This window comes from Coenobita brevimanus, chromosome 40 (genome assembly GCF_032717465.1).
Source record: "Coenobita brevimanus isolate Jiangsu-jjx chromosome 40, ASM3271746v2, whole genome shotgun sequence".
In the NCBI taxonomy this organism is placed as follows: Eukaryota; Metazoa; Arthropoda; class Malacostraca; order Decapoda; family Coenobitidae; genus Coenobita; species Coenobita brevimanus.
The window spans coordinates 25,139,704-25,158,189 of record NC_136993.1 but is presented as its reverse complement, the minus strand read 5'-3'; the positions used below and the strand labels follow the sequence as shown (position 1 = coordinate 25,158,189).

Here is an 18,486-nt window from a genome sequence, read left to right as displayed (position 1 = left end):
AGGCCTTTGACAGAGTCCCTAGAGAAGTGGTGAAGTGGGCAATGAGAAGCTTGGGATCGGGGAGTGGCTGGTTATGGTAGTATAGCTATGCATGTTGGTGCTCGGACCCAGGTAAGGGTGAATGAAGATTTCAGTGATGAGTTTGCCCTGAATGTTTGTGTGCATCAGGGGTCAGTCTTGAGCTCCTTGTTGTTTATCATGGTATTTGAAGCCCTTTCACCTGACTTCAGAAATGGACTTCTGTGGGAGATGTTGTATGCCGATGATTTGATGTTGATTGCAGAGAATGAAAGGGAGACGGACGAAAAATTTGGGAAGTGGAGAGATGGTGCAGGGCACAAGGGCTTAAGAGTAAATGCGGATAAAACAAAGGTGATGGTATCCAGGGCTGGTGGCGGTACTGTCAAGAAGAGGGAGAGTGGCCATGTGCGATTTGCCACAAAGGCGTGTGATGTAATTCCATCTTATGCAGTGTTTGTGATAAGTGGGTACATAAGAGATGCAGTGGTATTAGAGGTTGGTGGCGAGTTAATGCTGATTTCAAGTGTGAGGCGTGTTGGGGAGAGTATGTGGAGATTGTCAGGCGAGAAAGGATTGATCTCGTTGGTGAGTCTCGAGTGTGTAGAAGAGCTTTGTTATTTGGGAGATATGTTATGTGCTAGAGCTGGGGCTGGATCTAACTTATTGGCTAGAGTGAGGAGTGGTTGGAAGAAGTTCAGGAAGCTGTTGCCTCTCTTGATATTGAGAGGGCTCTCCCTCCGAGCTAACGGATCTTTGAATGCGACATGAGTTTGGAGTGTAATGCAGTATGGTAGTAAGACCTGGGCAGTAAAGGAAGAGGATATTCGCAGGCTCAAACGTACAGATATGACAGTGATTATGTGGATGTGTACTGCTTCCCTGAGTGCGAGGCCTAGGGAGGGGAGGGGGGTTGGTTTACGATGCTAGAGCTGCGAGATAGGATGGGAATGGAGTGTACTGGTATTGTGATGAGAGGTAGACTGAGATGGTTAGATCATATGGAGAGGATGGGGGACGATAATTGGGTGCAGAAAGTGAGAAGTCGTTAGGGGTAGGGTTACGAGAGGATGACAGAAAAAGTCCAGGGACGAGGTCATTGAGTGTGACTTCAGGGATAAGGGACCCAATAGGGATGCTGCCAGAGATCGAGCAGCATGGACAGCTGCTATTAGGTGACCAAGGCCGAGGAATAGAAGCATGTTGGAGGTCCTAAGTCAATTTGCGGTAGGGTGTGAATATATATATATATATATATATATATATATATATATATATATATATATATATATACATATATATATATATATATATATAGATAGATAGATAGATAGATAGATAAATAGATAGATAGATAGATATAGATATAGAGATATAGATAGATAGATAGATATAGATATAGATATATAGATAGATAGATGAAGATATAGATATATACATATCTGTCTATCTTTCTACCTATCTATCTATCTATCTATATATGTGTATGTATATACATAATTATACACCCTACCGCAAATTGACTTAGGACCTACACACACAGAATTGCTATGGGAGAGTTGTCTGTCTTTGCTTCGTGTTTCCACCTCTACCAAGTGATTTTTTTGGGCAAGAAGTAACTGGCAACTCCTCTGGTGTTGGCTGGAGGTGGTGAAATACTCAGCACTTCAGTGCTTGACAAGATGCGAGAGTGGGAGTATATGTTCCCGTCCTTCCGAGTTTGCACCTCCATCTTTTTTCGTATGTATTACTGTTTGCCCTGTTATTTTCCTAGAATCGAGTTATCATGCCTGGAAAGTACTGCTCATGGGATGAGAGGGTCCGTATCATTGCATGGAGGCAGAATAATGTCCCTGTCAACACGCAAAGTCGACCGTCATGAAGATTCTTGCTGCAGCGCGTGGCCTGCCACCTGATTTTGTACCAGAACACAAGCATGGCGGTGGAAAGAATAGGACGACTTCCAGAGGTACAGATACGCTTCTGAGGAGGGAATCAAGAATCCTCGACTGATAGCAGCAGAATTGAAGAGAATGCATCCCCAGCTGTTACAAGACGTCTCAATTCAAACTATCCAACATTGCTTGCAGAAGGAGCTGGGTTTACCAAGCGGCACCACAGCCAAGAAACCTCTTCTCACTGACCACGTGAAGAAGCAGCGCATTCATTTTGCCAAGAAGTATGTACACTGGACATCAGATGAGTGGAAAAAAGTTAGGTTTTCCCATGAAAGCACATTTCAAGTGTTCCAGGTGCGTTCTGCCTAGGTTCGTCGTCCATCCTCCTGTAGTCGATATGACCCTGCTTAAATGGTGCCGACTGTTAAGCACCCACTATCAGTAATGGAATGGAGGTGTTTCTCAGGTGAAATGGGAAGGGGAAGCCTCTACTTTCTTGCTAAGAACTTGATGATGAATATGGCCAGTACATTCAAGTTCTGAAAGATCATTTATTTTTTGCTATTCAGGGGTGCGACTTTTTCATGCATGATTCAGTTCCATTTCACAAGTCAAGAAAGGTGACAAAATGGCTTCAGGATAATCGGATTGAGGTCCTCGACTGACCTGGCAAGAGTCCGGACCTAAATCCCACAGAAAACTGCTGAGCAAAGATGAAGAAAATCATGGCAGAGAAGAAGACACCAAATTCGGCCAACCTCAAGACTGAACTGACAAATGTTTGGTGCAAAGAAATGTCCTTAGATTACTTTAGAGATCTAAGTGATTCCATGCCAAAACGCATCCAACTAGTCCTGAAAAACAAGGGAGACATGATTTCATATTAATGAATGGCATTTCATGAACGAATATTGTGATATACTATGATTTCTGTGTTTTTTAATACCTTGTGGGGGGTGATCCTTAGTCAATTTGATATATATATATATATATATATATATATATATATATATATATATATATATATATATATATATATATGCATGTGGAGTGACGTGGAGGGACAGGTTGACGAATGAAGAAGTGAAGGAACGTTGTGGGGTAGATGTGGATGTGGTTGAGAAGATTAGGAGAAATACACTGAGGTGGTTTGGACATGTGGAGAGAATGGAGAATGAAAGACTGACTAAGAGGGTGTATTAGGTGTGGTGGAGGGAGGGAGAGGGAGGGGTAGACCGAGAATGAGGTGGAGGGATGGAGTGGAGAGGTATATGTGGGAGGGGGGGGGGAATGGGGGGGAGGGTAGTCAAATGGTGGGTGACAGATTGACTTGGAGGCGTTTTGTCTGTGGCCACCCTTTGCGGGATTAGGGCGTCGGGATATATATATATATATATATATATATATATATATATATATATATATATATATAAAACATCTCTCCTCTCTCTCTCATCTCATCTCATTAGCCGTTTGAATGTCCACTGCAGGACCGGCCTATCCCGAACGAAGTGGGGACGATACAGCCAATGTATCTTTACTAAGTGGCTTAGGCTATCTGGCAGAGACTGTATGTAGGGTGAGAAATGCTTGTAAGTGTAATTGTTGTGTTGGAGTGGCTTTGGATGTGTGTGTAGTCTGTGAACCAAATGTAATCGGCCCACGCAAGCCGACTGGGTGCAAACATACTTTACAGTATGCGACACTGGTTCAACCACAGCACTCCTTTGTGTCCGCCAATGCAGTACGTCGCATGAAGAACGCTCCCAAAGTTTATTACCCTGGCGGGGCGCGAACCCTCGTTCTTCAGTGTACGAAAACGTACACTTTACCATTCAGGCTCCATATATATATATATATATATATATATATATATATATATATATATATATATATATATATATATATATATATATATATATATATATATATATATATATATATATATATATATATATATATATATATATATATATTTGTCGTAGGTGGGGGTGCTCACCATCCACTCACTCGATCTAGTGCTTCTGTTGGGTGTCTGCCCTTTCTTCTCCTCCATAATTCATACAGGTACCAATGGTGTCATGCGAACCCAATCAGAGGAGCTGATGGGGAAGTACAGGAAAATGATTCGACGCTACAAGGAGAAAACTAACTATATTTTAATTTCAGGCATACACCCAAGAATTAATGCAGGGAATGCCTTCTTCAGCAGAGCATTTAGTATCAATAACAGAGTCAAGTCACTTTGCTTACAGGAAGGAGCTGAGTACGTCAACACGTGGAACCAGTTTTATGAGCAGCGTACACTATTTGCAAACGACAGACTACACTTGAATGCCGTCTTGGTTCTGCCTGTCTCGGTTGTTTACTTAATGATGCCGTAAGTTTTTTTTTGGAGATAAAACAAGCATCACGGGAGGCAAACGTAGATGTCATACGATCTGATGAATCAATAAATAATGGAAGCTCCCCACATCGGAAAGGAAAACACATTAAAGCAATCCTTGCAAATGCACATAGTCTACGTAATAAATTTTCTGATTTAAAGGCCCTTGTCTTTACCGAAGATCATGATGTAATTGGTGTAACAGAATCGTGGCTAAATACTGAGCAGAGATTTTCTAGCATAGTTCAGTTTACCAAGCTATCACATTTTCAGTAGTGAAAGGAAGAATCGAGCAGAGGGCAGTGTGTTGTTAAATATTAAATCAGGATTTCATCCAGTCGAAATTACCAAGCCATGTCTTGAAAACATTGACACTATTTATATTCAGTTTAGAAATGAATCTTGTCATAAAATCACTCTTGGGTTAATTTATTGTCCGCCCGGTCAGCCACTCAATGTCGATAATGAAATCTACATTCAAATTGCCGAAATATCTTGTATGCAAAGTACTGTAATATTTGGTGACTTTAATTTACCAGTTCCAAAATGGGGAGATGCGTTATCCTCACACACAGGGTTAGACCTATATACAAAGTTGCAGGAAAGTTCTTTGTATCATTTGTAAATTATCCGACACGTGAAGCTAACATCCTAGATCTTGTCTTAGCTACATCAGAAAATGCAGTGAGTAATGTTATTGTACGAGAAGAATTTAGTACAAGTGATCATCGCATAGTTACATTTAACATTAAATGCAATGAAGACAGTGTCAAGGCCAGTTGTGAGGAAGTGCCTGACTTTAAGAGAGCAAAATTTTAAGAAATTAAAGGCAATTGCAGGTGCAGGTGATTGGCATCCCATTGTCGAAACTTTAGATATCAATGATGCCTGGAATTACTTTACAGAAACTCTCAATAGTGCCATCAGGTTATGTATTCCAATGTGCAACAGAAGGCCCGCCAAAAATTCTAAGCCAAAATGGTGGAACTCCGACATTAAACATTGTCTAGAAGCAAAAAATCTTGCACATAAGAATTATAATACCACAGACAGTCAAACTGATAAAAATGAATACGATGCCCTTCGATGAAAAGCCAAAAATATTAATTAAATGCAGTAAGAAAAACCTTGAGACACATATTGCAAGTATCAGTAAATCAAATCCCAAAGAGTTTTTCAGTTACATAAGAAGCAAAAATGTAATAACTCCATCAATCAGTCCCTTAATCACAGATAACGGAGAGCACACTGATGATGAAACTATGATGGCGAAAATTCTTAATACTTTCTTTGTGTCAGTATTTACAACAAAAAATATACATACGATTCCTACTGTTTCCCCCATTCCTATAGAAGAGGGCAACATAATCACTGACATTACAGTTAGCGATCGCGACATACTACTTGCAATTAGCAGATTAAAAGAGACTAAAGGATCAGGACCGGACATCGCCATGTGTATTAAAGGAACTACGGAATGAAATATCAAAGCCCTTATCTGAACTTTTTAATTTATCGCTTATGAGCAGTAAGGTGCCACATGAATGGAAGCTTGCTAACGTAACTCCAATATTAAAAAAGGACAACAGAGCCCAACCAGAAAACTACCGCCCAATTAGTTTAACATTGGTGGTTTGCAAATTGCTTGAAACTATTATCAGAGACAAGTATGTTAAACACTTAGAAACAAACAATCTCATAAAAGATTCTCAACATGGTTTTCGTAATAGTCGCTCTTGCCTCACGAATCTGCTGGACTTTTTCAATGATATACTGAACATGAACGACGAGACTAAATCTATTTATGTGGTCTACCACGATTTTCAAAAGGCTTTTGACAAAGGTCCACACAAAAGACTCCTTCAGAAGATAAAGGCACATGGTTTCAGCGGCAGTGTTCTGGGGTGGGTAGAAGATTGGCTTACCGGACGAAAGCAGAGTTGTAATAAATGGAAAAGAGTCAGACTGGATAAACGTTACAAGAGGAGTGCCGCAGGGTTCAGTGTTAGGTCCTATTCTTTTCTTAATATATGTAAATGATATTGACGAAGGATTGCGTTGTAAGATTTAAAAATTTGCTGATGATACTAAAATAGGTAACAGAGCAGACACAGCACTGCAAAGGCAGGCAATTCAGAGAGATCTTGATCAGCTGTTCAACTGGGCCCAAGTTTGGCAAATGGATTTCAATATTAACAAATGCAAAGGGCTAAACATTGGCAGTAAAAATGTAAGAGCTAGTTATAGCATGAATAATGATCAACATGATAGGGTAAACCATGAAAAAGACTTAGGAGTTATAATAACAAATGATCTGAAACTAAGCAAACAATGTACTGAAGCTGTAAAAAAAGCCAATAAACTGATTTGATTCATAGGCAGAGCAATTGAATATAAGTCCGATAAAATTGTCCTCACTTTGTATAATTCCTTAGTACTCCCGCACTTGGAGTATTGCATTCAGTTTTGGTCACCATATTATAAAAACGATATGGAAAAGCTTGAAAGACTGCAGCGAAGGATGACAAAGATGATACCTAGATTGAGAAATAAATTGTACAAGGAAAGTTTAGAAACCCCTGAATCTCTCTACCTTAACAAAACGGAGGATACGAGGAGATTTAATTCATGTATTCAAGATATTCAAAGGACACAATAACATGGTTGTGGATAAATACTTCATAGTTGATCACTCGAATTACACTAGAGGCAATGGGCATAAAATAATTGGCAAACGATTCCTGTCGCATGAAGCTAAGCATTTCTTCTTCAATAGAGTTGTAAATGTATGGAATAAATTGCCCTCCAACGTCGTAAATTGCAATACAGTACATACCTTTAAAGGTCGCCTGGATAAGTATTTGGCAACTAACCCCCAGCTTAATATGTTTACTCCTAAATAAAACACTTGTGTATGTATAATTTTCTATTCTATTTTATTTTAGTTTTTTTTAGAGCCTGGATCAATTTATTAAATGCAAATATAGTATATGCACAGACTAAGATATGCACAGATAGCCATGAGTTAACGGTCAGTACTCATACTTTCGACCTGTGATGGGCTGTGGATCACTGAGGGTCCCTGTTAGGTACGTGGCCACCATCAGGATTTTTTTTAATATACCAGGGGTCACTGCTTCAGGAGGTGACTTGTGTGCTTGTCCCGCATGGGAAAGTTCCTAGTCTCAGTGGAATGAACGAAGCTGTGGCCTGATTGACTGCTGCCTACCTTAACAGTGCCTGGCAAGGCTGCCGCACCATCCCTGAATATACACACTGTGAACTGTGCAATTTCCACACTGTGTCAGCAGACGCCCCGTCAACTCAAAGTACCCATAAATAGTGACATACATTAGTAATTTATTTATTCGATTATTCATTTTACTTTACTACTTTCTCTTTCAGGTTATTCATACTGGTAGCTTATAAAGTATTAAAGAATGTAGCTTTTCCTTTTCAGTCTTTCCTATGAAATTTCCATGTCAGTTTTTCCATGCTGCATGGTGGTGTCTCTCACTTTATCTTGCCAGTGTTAACTGGTGGGTTTGGAGGCAGGGGGAGCCTTATTGCTTTATCCTTCAGCATGTGGAGTTAGATCTCGTAATCGTAGTCTACTCTGTAACAAACAGCCTTGATAGGACCATAAGGTCTGTTGTTGTTTGGTTTCCTTTGTACTCCTTTGTCTTACTTTCCTTCATTCTTTCCTTGTCCTTCTGCCTACTGGTAACTTTACACTTCCTCTTCTGTCTTTCTTTCCTTCATTCTTTCCTCTTCCTTCTGCCTGTGGGTGACTCTACACTGAGTGACAAGCCAAAAGGTTTCCTGTACACCATGAAACCATTTACTATGCTGATGATAACCATGTAATCAAATTTTGGCGCCTGGTAGTTTAGTGGGTAATTATTGCCCTCCAATCGGATTGAGCCGGTGAAGGTTTATATCCAAGGGATGGTTGGGGTTGATTGCTCATGTAATGCCACTCAGGAATAAGTGAAGCTGGTCAATCTCATCTTAAACGTCGGGACCAACTGCCTAGCCCCAGGCTCCTGCGCTCCTCAAGGGGCAATGTGGGATTGGATGATGGGTGGATGGTATATATATATATATATATATATATATATATATATATATATATAGAAAGATAGATACACACACATATCTATCTATCTATCTATCTATCTATCTATATAGATAGATAGATAGATAGATAGACACATGTGTATCTATCTATCTATCTATCTATATATATATATATATATATATATATATATATATATATATATATATATATATATATATATATATATATATATATATATATATATATATATGGGGAATGGCTAGGAGAAGGAGGGAGGTGAGAAGACAGGAAGAAATCAGTAGGATAGAAGTTGTGGAAGCAATGAAGAAAGTTAAATCGGGGAAAGCCCCAGGAATTGATGGAGTGTGTGGTGACTTGTGTGCTTGTCCAGCATGGGAAAGTTCCTAGTCTCAGTGGAATGAACGAAGCTGTGGCCTGATTGACTGCTGCCTACCTTAACAGGGCCTGGCAAGGCTGCCACACCATCCCTGAATATACACACTGTGCACTGTGCACTGTGGGGGAGAGATAGTAGTCGAATGGATGTGGAAGATGTGCAGACTGGCCTGGGAGGAAGGTAGAGTCCCGGAGGATTGGAAGTCAGGTATAATTATTCCCTTGTACAAAGGAAAAGGGGAAAAAGAAGTGTGTGGTAATCATAGGGGCATTTTTCTTCTTAGTATAAGAGGAAAAGTGTATGGTAGGATACTTATTGACAGACTTAGAGAAAGAACAGAGAAATTAGTTGGAGAAGAACAGGGAGGCTTTAGGAAGGGAAGAGGTTGTGTAGATCAGATATTCATTCTTAGATCTTTAGTGGAAAAGTTTCTAGAGAAGGGAAAGAAGTTGTATGAGGCTTTCATGGATTTGGAGAAAGCATATGACAGGGTGGATAGACAAGGATTGTGGAAAGTGTTAAGAATATATGGAGTAGATGGGAAGTTGTTGAATGCTGTGAAGAGTATGTACGATGGTGCGAAGGCTGCAGTGCGTGTAGATGGTGAACTAAGTGAATTTTTCTCTTTGAAAGTTGGATTGAAGCAAGGATGTGTCATGTCTCCATGGTTGTTCAATCTGTACATGGATGGGGTAATAAAAGAGGTACAAGGTAGGGTAGTGGATGTTGGAGTGGCCCTGGTAAGAGAGGAGAGTGTTTGGAAACTCCCTGTACTGTTGTTTGCAGATGATACTGTGTTATTGAGTGAAGACGAAGGGGAGCTGCAAGGCTTGGTGGATGAGTTTGGGAGAGTGTGTAAGAAACGGAATCTAAAGGTGAATGTAGGGAAGAGTAAAGTGATGGTCTTTGAGAGAGGTGAAGTCAGTGAATGTACAGCGAGGTTGGATGGTGAGGAATTGGAAAATGTGAGTACGTTTAGGTACTTGGGTAGTGTGATGAGTAAGGATGGAGGTTTGGAGGGTGAAGTGCTTGAAAGGGTACAGCAGGGAAGAAAGGTTGCTGGTTCTTTGAAAGCAGTGATAAGAAACAGGGAAGTGAGCATGGAAGTGAAAAAGTTACTACATGACAGTATTGTGATACCAACTCTAACGTATGGAAGTGAAGCTTGAACGTTGTTGGAAGGACACAAGTCAAGAGTGAGAGCAGTGGAAATGAGTTATTTAAGAGGAGCCTGTGGAGTCACATGGAGAGACAGGCTGACGAATGAGGATATAAAGGAGCGTTGTGGTGTTGATGTGGATGTGACAGGAAGCGTTATGAGGAACACACTGAGGTGGGTTGGCCATGTGGAGAGGATGGAGAGTGAGAGACTGATGAAGAGAGTGTATGTGAGTGATGTGGAGGGGGGAAGAGGGAGGGGGAGGCCGAGGATGAGATGGAGGGATGGGGTGGAGAGGTATATGAGAGAGGGGGTGTGAGCTGGGAGCAGTACAGTGAAATGGCGGGGAACAGGGAGACTTGGAGGCGATTTGTTTGTGGCCACACCAAACGGGATTGAGGCGTCTGGCAATATATATATATATATATATATATATATATATATATATATATATATATATATAGATAGATAGATAGATAGATATATTGTTACATAGCCTATGATTTCATCATCCTCTGTGTAATTCTAACGTACAGTATGCTGCATGTTTGATCACGAGCGTGTTCTACCTCACTCCCCCCCTCCTCCCTTATAGTAGAGTAAGTCGTTCTTTCTGTTGTTCAGAGCAGGATTGTCAACTCTTTGTCCCCATGGCTTCATTTGTGCATCCTTCTTACAAGTTGTATCAAGCTCTACTGGCCCCTATATAATGAGCTCAGTCTCTGCATTATTGCCACTTAGATCTACTCCTCATTTTGTTCACATCTCTGTCCTCCCCTGTACAGTTGTTATTATTGTGAGTGCTCAGGAAGTCTCCAGCCATCTAACTGCTGTGTAATTTGAGTATAAGTGTTATTACATTTTTTCTTATACTGTATAGCATAAGGTTTTAATTCGTAGGCCTAGTGAGGTTTTTGTGCTTAATGTAAAGGTTTACTGTCAGCCATTATTAATAATATTTTGTATCTGTAATAATATATCTTGCATTCACTGAGTATTATCTGGTATTTTCATTTTATCAGGGCTGACTTAGATAAATTTACTCATGCTAATTTCGTGTTAAAAGAGGCTATTGCAGTTAACCATGTATTTATCCTGCTTTTTGCCATTACATTATCCTTATGAGTCCTGAATGTTTTGTTGTTAGTTTGAGCATTAAACTTTAACTTGTAATTTTACCTAACTCTTTTGTTTTGAACCTGAAACTTTACGGGACAGTAGTGATTTTTACTATTCTCACTTAAAGTGTACATTATCTTTCTCTGTTCCATAACATAAATTTGGCGACCTCGCCAGGATATTCAGGATATTATCATAAGGATATTGCTTGATATTTTGTGACTGATTTATTCATGATTTCAACTATTACTACACTTGATGAAGCCAAAGATTTTTGTCAAATGTGCAAACAGTGTGTGATGTAGAAAAGAGAACAAAGAATGAACTTATGCTTGTTGCTCAACAATTGGGAATTGCTGTTCGCTCTCATCATTCTAAAGATCAAATTGTTGACATGATTAATGAAAGCTTGTTTAATATAACTCCTCCAAATGAGCAAACGCAGATTGAATTAGCTAAGTTACAGCCAGCCCTGCAGGAGGCTCGTGTTAAGGAGGCTGAATTTCAGGCAAATGCTAAGGAGGCTGAGTTTCAAGCACTTGCTAAGGAGGCTGAGTCTCAGGCTCGTATTCAGGAGGCACAAATTGAAATTGCTAGGATTCAGGTAGACCATGAGTATCGCATGAAAGAAGGTGGAACTGGATCATCTAGCTCTGATGATTTTGATGTGGCTAAAAATGTTAAACTTGTCCCTCCTTTTAATGAATCTGATTTAACAAAGTATTTTCAGTTGTTGGAGAGGGTAGCTACAGGTTTTAATTGGCCAAAAAAGTATTGGCCAGTACTCCTTCAAACTGTTCTCACCGGTAAAGCTCAAGTAACTTATGCATCTTTGCCTCAGGGTCAATCTGATAATTATCATGTAGTTAAGAGCTTGATTCTTAAGGCCTATGAGCTTGTTCCTGAAGCGTATAGAGTAAAATTTAGGACAACTTATAAGCAAGATAAGCAATCCCATGTTGAGTATGCAAAAATCAAAGAAGATCTGTTAGAGCAGTGGTTAAATTCTAAGAATGTGGATTCTGATTTTGACAAATTTAAGCAGATGATTTTGCTGGAGGACTTCAAAAGGTGTGTTAATAAAGATGTAAGCCTATATCTTGATGAGAAAAGAATAGATAATTTGTCTGATGCTGCAGTTTTAGCTGATGAATATGTTCTCACTCACAAGAGATATTCTAAAGAAAAAGGGAAAGCTGAGAGTAAGTACGTTGCCTCTACTCAAAGTACAGGTAACAGGAAAGAGAATAAAGATGATGTTTCTCAGGAAGTAAATACCAGCTTCACCTCTAGATTTCAGAAAAGTAAATGTACTTATTGTAGTAAGCTTGGTCATACTACGGAGAAATGTTTCAGGAGACAGCGTGATGTGAACAAAAAGGAGTCTTTAAATATTCAGTCAATTGGTCCAGTGTCCACCCTTGAGAGTACCCAGAATTCTTTAACCGAGTTAACTGAACCTGCTTTGAGGGGTAAATTAAATCCTCATGATGAAGTTCCTCTTTTGAGCAGTAACGTGGGTGACACTCTCAAGAGTTCATGTGCTAATTTCCTGTCTGATGGTTTTGTCATTCCTCTGGACAGTATTGACAGGAAATAAGTTAAAATATATCGTAATACAGGTGCTTGCCAATCCCTTATGCTGACCAGTGTTCTAGACTCTAATGTTAATTCCTCTGATGAAACTGTAATCTTACAAGGTGTAGGGAATAATTACTTCTCTGTCCCTCTGTGCAGAGTGAATTTAGAGTCTGGTTTTGTTAATGGTTCCGTTATGGTTGGGTTGGTTGAGACACTCCCAATGTCAGGGGTAACTTTCTTACTTGGAAATGATATTGGTGGAAGTCAAGTGTGTCCAGCTCCTCAGTTGTCTAGTGAGCCAGTGGCTGCGTCCCAGGATTGTGATGTCCCTGATGTGTTCCTGCATGTGCTGTCACTAGGACTAAGTCTAAAGTTACTGGTGACTTAGAGGATAATGATGATGATGATGTTATCCTAGCTGACACTTTTCTTGCTAGTTTGGACCACTCACCAGATGAGGCAGTACCCCGTAGTGTTGATAATTTGTCTCATCAAGAGTTAGTTGAGTTGCAGGTTGCTGACCCTGAGTTGAAAGGTCTAGCTAACTGTGCTTGCAGTGAGGAAGAGTCAGCCAGTGCTTCTACTTGTTATTATATAAAGTCAGGAGTACTTATGAGGAAGTGGAGACCCCCAACAACATCAGCCGACTGTGAATGGGAGGTTGTAAATCAAGTTGTCATCCCTCGTGTTTGTAGGCAGGATATCATTAGAGTGGCTCATGATTCCAGTTTGGCAGGACACCTTGGAGTGAGGAAGACTGTGGCACGCATTTTGAAACACTTCTACTGGCCAGGTATCTTCAGGGATGTTTCCTGGTATTGTAAGTCTTGTCACACCTGTCAAGTTGTGGGGAAGTGTAATCAGACCGAAAAGGTTGCAGCTCTAGTTCTCATTCCTCCTTTTGAGGTGCCTTTCACCCGTGTGTTGGTGGATATTGTGAGCCCTCTTCCTAAGACTTCTTCAGGATTTTCTTATGTGTTGACCCTGATTGATATGGCTATTCGTTATCCTGAAGCCATTCCACTTAGAAATATCTCACCAAAGAACGTGGTTAAGGAAATGCTGGGGTTCTTCACAAAGTTTGGTCTGCCCAAGGAGGTACAGTCAGACTGGGGAAGTAATTTCATGTCAAATGTTTTCAAGCAGTCTCTGAAAGAGTTGGGCATCACCCAGATCACGTCTTCAGCTTAACATCCCCAGACCCAAGGAGCGTTGGAGAGATATCATCAAACACTCAAATCGATGCTCAAGAAATACTGTTTGGAACATCAGAAAGACTGGGATAAAGGTCTTCCATTCGTTGTATTTGCCGCAAGAGAATCTCCAAATGAATCACTGGGCTTCTCACGCTTTGGACTACTGTTTGGCCATGAAGTAAGAGGACCCCTTAAGCTACTCAAGGAATGCTGGCTGTCGGAGGAAGATGACGTCAACCTGCTGGAGTATGTGATGAAGTTCAAAGAACAGCTGTCCACTGCTTTACAGCTGGCGAGAGAGAATTTAGGAGCTGCTCAGGAGAAGATGAAGACTTGGTATGATAAGAAGTCCAGGTTACGCCACTTTCAGCCAGGAGATCAGGTTTTGATTCTGCTACCGGTGCATGGGCAACCTCTTCAAGCCAAGTTTAGTGGTCCTTATTTCGTGGAGAAGAAACTCAGTGATGTCAACTATGTCATCGCCACACCAGATCATAGAAAAAACAAGCAACTTTGTCACATCAACATGCTAAAGTTATATCACAGGCGGGACGAAAATAACCCAGTCTGCACTGTAGCTGTTTCATCCGAGTCTGCAAGTGAAGTTCTCCCATGCAGCATGAGCCTGAGTGATAGTTTGGGGAAGAATCCTGATATCATGAATGATCTCCAGACTAAGCTTTCTCATCTACCTCCCGAGGAAAGGCAGGAGTTTTCGGCATTACTGCAGGAGTACCCGCAAGTGTTCCGTGCCACTCCATGAAGAACCACTGTGTTGATGCATGATGTCGATGTTGGAGACGCAAAGCCAATTAAATTGCCTCCTTACCGTGTGAACCCAGTGAAAGTTCCTCTCATCCAGAAGGAGCTTGGCTACCTGTTGGACCACAAGATGATTGAGCCCTGTCAGAGCGAGTGGAGTTCTCCTGTCACTCTAGTCCCTAAGCCAGGTGGGTCACAGCGGCTTTGCATCGACTACAGACGTGTTAATCAGATAACCAAAACAGACACTTACCCTCTCCCTCGCGTGGAAGATTGCATAGACAAGATCAGAAAGGCTAGGTACATAAGTAAGTTTGATTTGTTAAAGGGATACTGGCAAGTACCTATGACTGAACGTGCTAGGGAGATCTCGTGTTTTGTAACACTAGGAAAGACTTTTGCATGTTCTGTAATGCCAAATGGCATGAAGAATGCACCAGCCACTTTTCAGAAGCTCATGAATGTTGTAACAGAGGGTTTGGCAGGGTGTGTTGTTTATATTGATGATGTATTAATCTTCAGTGACAACTGGAAAGATCACCTATGCCATGTCAGTAAATTTCTTGAGCGTTTGGTTCAGGCTAATCTTGTAGCTAATTTATCAAAGTGTGAGTTTGGTCAAGCTAAAGTTCAGTACCTTGGGTACGTAATTGGTGATGGACATGTTGCACCACCAGGAGCTAAGGTTCAGGTTATAAGTGATCTTCCCAGACCTAAAAGTAGGAAAGAGCTACAAAGATTTTTGGGAATGGTAGGTTATTACCGGAGATTTGTTCTTAACTTTTCAATTCTTGTAACACCACTTACAGACCTACTGAAAAAGGGAGTTAAATTTGTCTGGACCGATAACTGTGAATCCTCTTTCAGCAAACTTAAAGCTATCCTATTAAGTCAGCCAGTGCTCGCTACTCCAAATTTTGCTAAGCCTTTTAAGATGGCTGTTGACGCAAGTGAAACAGGAGCTGGGGCTGTTTTGCTGCAAGAGGATGATCAGGGTATTGAACACCCTGTATCTTATTACAGTAAGAAGTTCACTCCACCTCAAAAGAACTACTCAACTATTGAGAAAGAGCTTTTGGCCTTGATTTTGGGTTTACAGCATTTTTCATTTTATTTGTGTTCTGGTTTTGACCCCATAGTCATTTATACCGATCATAACCCACTGAAATTCCTTAGTAAGTTTAAAGATAAAAATCAGAGATTGACAAGATGGAGTCTACTTCTTCAGGAGTATTCATTAGATATACAACATGTCAAGGTGAAAGAAAATGTTATTGCAGATTGCTTATCTAGACTTTAGACAGATTGTTTTAGAGTAATAAGAAATTTCCTTTGTAAATTTCTTTTTCTTTGTGGGGAGGTGTTACATAGCCTATGATTTCATCATCCTTTGTGTAATTCTAACGTACAGTATGCTGCATGTTTGATCATGAGCGTGTTCTGCCTCAGTCCCCCCCTTCTACCGTTATAGTAGAGTAAGTCGTTCTTTCTGTTGTTCAGAGCAGGATTGTCAACTTTTTGTCCCCATGGCTTCATTTGCGCGTCCTTCTTACAAGTTGTATCAAGCTCTACCGGCCCCTATATAATGAGCTCAGTCTCTGCTTTATTGCCACTTAACAATTTCCCCTCCATTCCATATATTCTTAATACCCTCCACATACGTTGACTATCTATTCTGTCAAAAACTTTCTCCAAGTCCATGAAGGCAGCATAAACTTTCTTTCCCTTCTCTAGATACTTCTCCACTAAACATCTTAGAAGAAATATCTGATCTACACACCCTTTTCCCTTCCTAAATCCCCCTTGTCCTTCTCCAAGTATAGTCCCTCCAAAATATCCAGATCGTTTAGGCGTTGTCCCTCACGGGAGTTGCCCTACGTGCGACGTTGCCACAGTTTCTACCGGGCCAATTATTGGATTAGAGACAAGGGTTAACCCTTACTCCCAGCTCACTTCCTCTCTCTCTCTCTTTGGATATAAAATCAACATTTTATGGAGATTTATGTCTATAAAATGTCTTTACGGATTTATGAATTATTAGAATTTGAGGAAAAACCTCCTGACTTTTTCTGTCTGTCTGTCTGTCTGTCTGTCTGTCTCTCTGCATATAAAACCGACAGTTTATGGAGATTTATTTCTGTAAAAGTTCTATACGGCTTTATGAATTACTATAACTTGAGGAAAAGCTTCCATCTTTGATGGCGGTCAGAGAGGAAGTGACCTGCAGATTAACACCTGACCTACCCTCACTGACTCACCTACAAGCGTGAAAGCGTTGGAAAGCAACGATGCCAAGTGTTGTGATATTTATAAAAAGTCATTGTTATTATTAAAAGCAACAGGCATTTTCTTACACCATATAGCCTTATTAGAGAATTATATATATATATATATATATATATATATATATATATATATATATATATGTCTATATATATATATATATATATATATATATATCAGAGGTAGACTGCGAGATAATGCTGATTTTATGTGTACGGCGTGCCGGGGTGAGCAGGTGGAGATTGTCAGGCATGAAAGGATTGAACTTGCTGGTGAATCTCTTGAGTGTGTGGAAGAGTTTTGTTATTTGGGAGACATGTTGTGTGCTGGAGGTGGGGCTGGAGCTAGCTCTGTGGCTAGGGTGAGAAGTGGTTGGAAGAAGTTCAGGGAGCTCTTGCCTCTCCTGACATTGAGAGGACTCTCCCTACGTGCTAAGGGGTCTTTGTATGCAGCATGTGTTAGGAGTGTAATGCTGTATGGCAGTGAGACCTGGGCAGTGAAGGAGGAAGATATTCACCGGCTCATACGTACAGAAATGACAATGATTAGGTGGATGTGCAGTGCGTCCCTGCGTCCAAGGCCTGGAGGGGCTGGGTTTACAATGGAAGAGTTGAGAGGTAGGATGGGACTGGAGTGTATTGGTGTTGTGATGAGGAGAGGTAGATTGAGGTGGTTTGGATATGTGGAGAGGATGGGGGAAGATAATTGGGTGAGGAAGGTGAGAAGTGTTAATACTGGGGGTGGGGTTATGAGGGGTAGACCGAGAAAGACATGGGACGAGGTCATTAAGTGTGACCTTAGGGTTAAGGGACTGAACAGGGAGGCTGCAATGGATCATGCAGCGTGGAGAGCCGCCATTAGGTGACCAAGGCCGACACATGCAAGCATGATGGAGCCTTTAAAAACGAAAACGAAAATGATATATATACTATATATATATATATATATATATATATATATATATATATATATATATATATACTGTAAATAAATTTTATTTGGAAGTGGTAAATAGCTGACATGAGACAGAGAGGTGAGTTTGGGTACAGATATTGGCAGAGTCGCATGAAGGGGAATTCCTGTGAGGGACAATGCCTGAACGATCTGGATATTTTGGAAGGACTATAGCTCCTCTGTCATATGCCTAACCCTATCAATGAGTATTCTACCATATATTTTTCCAGTCACACTAAGTAGGCAAATACGCCTATGGTTACCACATACTTCTCTCTCCCCTTTTCCTTTGTATAAAGGAACAATTATATCTGATTTCCAGTCCTCTGGAACCCTTCCCTCTTCCCAAGCCAATCTACACAACTTCCATATCCACTCCACAGCAATCTCACCCCCATACCTCAGCATTTCACCACACACTTCATCAATTCCTGGGGCCCTGTCCATCTTGATCTTCATTGCTTCCACTACTTCTGCCCTACTGATCTCTTCCTCCCTCCTCTCATTTCTTCTTCTCCCAGCCATTCACCAACCACTTATACTCGCACTGCTCTCACTCTCTACATTCAACAAATTCTCACAGTGTTCCTTCCATCTCCTCCATTTCTCTCTCTTCTCCACCAACAATCTGTTATTCCTATCTTTCACTCCC

General features: G+C 40.7%; 1 protein-coding gene across 1 annotated transcript in view; it reads right to left on the bottom strand.

The window, feature by feature from the left end:
• Positions 1 to 18,486, bottom strand: part of LOC145397001 (putative glutamate receptor) — a 272,738-nt gene that overhangs the window by 141,550 nt on the left and 112,702 nt on the right. The gene's annotated exons all lie outside the window — the stretch shown is intronic.